The 5,542-nt window shown below is 39.4% G+C and overlaps 1 long non-coding RNA gene across 1 annotated transcript; it reads left to right on the top strand.

The window, feature by feature from the left end:
* The first annotated feature begins 385 nt into the window (after positions 1 to 385).
* LOC125178788 lies at positions 386 to 1,947 on the top strand. The gene is made up of 3 exons (XR_007157021.1): positions 386 to 449; positions 651 to 716; positions 1,859 to 1,947. It is a non-coding gene; the product is annotated as an uncharacterized LOC125178788 (long non-coding RNA).
* Positions 1,948 to 5,542: the final 3,595 nt, after the last annotated feature.

A 5,542-nucleotide genomic window follows, 5' to 3' on the forward strand; every position in this document is an offset into this window, starting at 1 on the left:
ACATGTTTTGGGCGTTTAATTTCACTTTGATTCTCAGCTTTAATTTCTCCGTTGGCGTTCTCAAGAAAAATATAGAACAAGCTTCTGCTAAAGTAGCAGAACGTGGACCTTCGCTCCGTGCGCACGACGCAGTGGCGCCAACGTATCCCGCGACTCCAGGTTCTGTCACATCGCCCGCGTATGGAGAAGCCTCATCCGCAACTGAATTTCTTAGGGAAATAGAACACCAGCTGCTGCTCATTGACCAAGCCGTAGAACTTATCACTCACGTGCATTCATGGATTCTTATTTTCCTGTCCATTTATTATCTTTCCGATTTATTCGTCACCATTTACTTGCTGATGACTAAGCAAGGTGGTGCCTTCACTACGACAAATGTGATAATCATAACTGAGGCGCTTTGCTTCCTGTTTCTAACGCACAACCCAGCGGACGCGCTATCGGATGCTGTAAGTGGAATACCGGGCAACCGAGCTCACCGTTTACTCACTCGAGTCTCAAGTGCATGAGTGTCTCCTCATACATTGAACATGCAGTATGTCAGTTTTATGAATATGCCTACAAACGAATGCACACTCTATGAATTTTCATAGAATGTGCACCACACCGCATTTCATTCGCTCAGTATTTAATACCAAATTCTTTCTCAGGAAGAAGAGTTCATGGTGAATTTGCGGATGTTCATATACCGCTTACCTCATGACCAGCGTTGGCAGGTAAATAGTGAAGGATGTAGTGAAGCTATCATTTAGCTGGTTTATTAATCGGCTTAGAGTTCACGGTTAGATCACTTTTCATAGTATGACAATGAACGGAAATTGCCTAATAATTTGCCACTGCTGAGAACTGGTCCAATCTCTAAAAGTTTAAATCAATACCAGCAAATCTTGGTAACTTTGCATGGATAATTTAATTTAACAGATCAAGTGCAGGAAATGGTTGACAATATTCAGTTTGAGGTTTGAATCTAAAGTTTAAACAATATGTATATTTTCACGTTAAAAACGTGACTTTTCTAGTGATGTGAGACGCTGAGTATTCTTCGTTCATTAATATAACCAATGAGTAGTAGATTGCTTATATTTTACAGATTATAGACGATTGGTAATTTTATAATAATTTTTCATTTCATTCGTTACTTAGATCACGATATCCGTCTCTGTTCTCAACACTCTACTGACTCTAGCGTTATTATTAGGTCAAATCGACAGTAATCTGTCCATTTTCAGTGATTTAAAAACTCGAATGGTTGCACACCTTGATCGTTTTATCCATAATCACGGATTTATTGCTGGCTTTGAAAACAATAAGTTAAATAACGGATTGAATTTGTCCTCGTCGTGCAGATCGGAGGGTAACCATAGACTCGCTTGCTGGCTTTTCTATTCTTGATGTAGGGTTTAGATATACAAGTAGTTATACATAGATTAAAGAAATGATCAAGCAACTTAGATTCATCCATTATATATTACCCTTTCAACTAAGAAATAAATGCCGTCAATGTAAGTTCCATTAAATTTCTAAGATTTATGAAGCTTGTAAGGACTATTTCTAACAAAATAGCGGGTTTTCCTTAATGTAGTGTCAAGACCGAAGGTTACCTCGAAGGTGGTAGTGTGTGCGACAGGTTAGTTAGCCTCCTGCCTATTCAGATGCGTGTCTCGTATGTTAATTTCAACCTATTATTCATCTGTGCTGTAAATAAACTGTATTTGAATAAATGCTTGTGGGAACAAGTCTTCATTAATACTCCGACGAAAACACTTTATAAACTGACTTGGTGAAGAACCCGATCAAGTTATTACAAAGCTAGCGTTACACTTTGAACAAAGATATTAATGCAGTATCCGTTGTGCAGACGCTGGCGTTCATGTTTTCGTACGTGGTAACGTGCATCCAGTTCAACGTCACGCCTCCTCCTGCACAACCGACGACGCTGCCTGTGAACGCCACCAAAGGACCTAACTAGCCAATGTCATCAGGGTCTGAATTTAATTAGAGACTCGCCGTGGAGGATAATTTCCTGAAATGTAATTGATTGTAGCCAATAGCTAGTGCATTTCGCAAGCTAAGAAAGCATTGCATTCATATGATATTGAGTTTTTCACCTTCATTGTACTTACGTAAGACCGTTTGCTGCCACCACATACAACTAAAAGTGGAAATTTAGACATACAACTCTTGTGCTCATGCGTGATTAAATTATTAGAATGAATTTATGAACGATCGATATTACCATTCACCTCAAGCGATAATTGAATTTCTTCTCGTTGATTTGCTTGTGCTAAAACGAGGGTCATCCGGAAAGTAGTTCCCGTTTGAAAATTGAACAAAAGGAAGTAAATATTAACAAATATAAACATGTTTATTGAAAATAACATGTATTACACTACTTCTCTACGTAATCTCTGGTCAAATTTAAGCATTTGTCGTGTCGTGTCACGAGTTTTTGTATGCCAGTGTCATATTCCTCCGCCGCCAGTGTATTGAGATACGCAGTCACGTGTTCTTACAGTTCTTTGTCATTTTGAAACTTTGTCCCTGCCACGAAGTCCTTGAGTTTCGTAAACAGATGAAAATCTGAAGGAGCCTAGTCCGTACTGTAGGGTGGATGGTCGAAAATTTCTCACTTGAATTTTTGGAGAAGTTGTTGTGTTATACGAGCGCCGTATGCGGCCTGGCATCATCGTGCAAGAGAATGACGCCAGTAGACAACAGACCTCGCCGTCGATTTTGAATTGCACGTCGTAATTTTTTTAATGTTGCACAATATGCATCGACATTGATTGTGTATCCACGGTCATGAAATCGATGAGCAATACACCTTGCCGATCCCAGAAACACTGGCGGCGAAGGCATATGACACTGGTATACAAAAACTCGTGACAAGATACGACAAATGCTTAAATTTGTCCGGAAATTATGTAGAGAAGTAGTGTAATACATGTTCTTTTCAATAAACATGTTTACATATGTTAATATTTACTTACTTTTGTTCAATTCCCAAACGGGTACTACTTTCCGGATGGCCCTCGCAATATTAAATTATTTAGTTTGTGTCGGCCCTTGTCAAAAGATAGCTTGTTGAATGTGACACCTTACAAATGTGTCAAAAATACCACTGCATCTTAGTTCGTTGAATCTCAATTTACCGTTAACATTGAATGTGTCTAGGAGAATACGCGATTTGGGAATGTCGGGTGCTGCTTTTCTCATTGATGCACCTGCAATTATTGCCACTTCATTCATATTTATACTAACCGCAATAAAGTATTAACGTGATGGTCAGAGTTCGTTCCTAAGGTCCTTTGAAGTTTCAAGGAGAAATGAGCTCACCGGATGCACTTAGATAAATATTTATCACAGATTTATGCAGTGCAGATCAGATAACAGAGGTTGCTGTACATTAACGGAAAGGTCGTACTGTAGCGGGCCAGATATTGGTCCCGCTTTGTGAACTAGATTTGAAGCCGCCGCACTACTCGAAAGACGACTGCAGAGAAAAATGTACTAGCCGAACTGTCGACAGATCAGTAGGGAGCGTCTCTAGTAGGGAGCGACTTCGTGATTACCATTGTTGTGCCCATCACTATTGTATCAACGTTCTTCGTCATGCATCTGTACATTTCAAGTGTAATTATGTTTTACGTTTCAAGTAATTTCTACGAATCTCTTGAGTAAATATTAGCCTGAACATCATCCTTAGTCGTTTCAACCTCCCACGAACCGTAGGGCCCGCTGGCAGAGATCTCTTAAGTGTTTAGATGTAGTAGTTTCCCGCTACAGTTCCATTAGCATCACTACCGAGACGGTAACTTAATTGCCTAGCTATTCCGGCCCTTAACGGTACAAGACGAACTTCTCCTCACGAAGTGGAGGCTTATAAAGCCTTCACAGGAAACACAACATATAGGCCGTTACCGTGATGTCACATAGAGAGTGAGAAAACTAGTGTCTCGAAATTATATATCTCGGCTGACGGAAAGATTATAGCGGACAATTTTCAAACCCTCAAGCAAGCTGCACTGAAATAATAATTCACAGTATATAAAAAGCAAACCGATCCGACCAGTCGTCTTTGATGAAGTGAAATTTTTTACATTGCAAAAGCTTTCTCGACGCAACAAAGTATTTGGGTTAGATTTAGTATCCTGATTGATTTCTGGTAAGTACTTATAAATTCTTCATCCGTCATAAGTTTAACTGTATAACCGAATGCAACTGCTGAAGTTTTAAGCTCCAATGTGTGAAAAAAATCCTGCCGTTTTTCCATGGCTATTCACGTTCATGGAGCGATGACAGCATTTTCGTTTACAGTTCATCAGAATATTTTGAGATTTAATCTAATTATTAAGGGAGGTTATAATTAATTAAACGCAATCTTTGTCTCTAGATTTTTCAAATTGACCCGGATGTAGGAATTGAAATCCGTCAAATTTACCAGTGGCAGTGCTTAATTGTCTGAGGTCAATTTGTGGGCAAACAATAATGATTTTTTTAAACAAACCAAACTTAGTTTTCAGGAAAACATTTAAACACCTATTTTACCTACCACTTTAAAATGTTTTAATATTTAAATCTTCGCATAATGAATTACAGCATATAAACTTTCTTACTGGCCAAAAAAGGCGCTATTGGGGGGTATACCCTAATATTTTCGGATTTGGCTTTTTCGGGTTTTAGTCTCGTCTTAAAGCTGACATTAAAGCATTCTACTACATCGTTACATTGCATTTATTGGAGCACGGTAATGTCGGGGAGATATTTTTAGCGCCTAACGGCCCTACTTGAGTATTTTTAAGCCATTCATGATTATTCGTATATCTCTTTAGATAAAACGGAGAATTTCAGATACACTTCTTGCACTAACAATGAACATCACGTATAAGAGAAGAGCGATGGAAACAATTCGCAAAGAGTTAAGTTAAATATCTTGTTCTCGCCATCCAAATTAGGTCTCTAAGAGTAACTAAGTTATATACATGCAGAAGTGGGCAGTAGCGCGCTACATGTAGCGGCCGCTACCCTTTCCGTAGTGGTAGATGCGCCACAATCTAGTGGGTTTAGCGGTAGCGGTAGCGCCCGCTACAATTAGAGCATGTAGCGGTAGCGGTAGCGGCCGCTACATTTCAAAGTAGCGCTGCCCAGCTGTGCTCACAACCAAACAGTCTTCAACATTCACTAGCATTCGGCAACCAACATTCTCCAATTTTCAAACACGTACCGCTCAATATTATCCCTCGATATCCATGTGAAACATTCTACCCATTCATCCGTACCAAACACTCCTACCTTTTGCAGGCACCAAACATTTTCCACATGCGGCAGAGCAAAACATTCTCTCACCTTAACCAGTGATAAACCTTTTTTTCATATTCCTCCGCAAGAGCTACTTAAATCAGTCCTCATAATTCTCCCAAAATATTTGCCAACAACAGCCGTAGTGTATATACGAGAACAAGGCTCAATTTTAACCATTTCAACATAGCGCATCAACTTATGTGTATTGATCGATCTTGGACCTATCTTGTCCTGTGGTCAA

The sequence above is a fragment of the Hyalella azteca genome, unplaced genomic scaffold (genome assembly GCF_000764305.2).
Source record: "Hyalella azteca isolate HAZT.00-mixed unplaced genomic scaffold, Hazt_2.0.2 contig12746, whole genome shotgun sequence".
Classification (NCBI taxonomy): Eukaryota; Metazoa; Arthropoda; class Malacostraca; order Amphipoda; family Hyalellidae; genus Hyalella; species Hyalella azteca.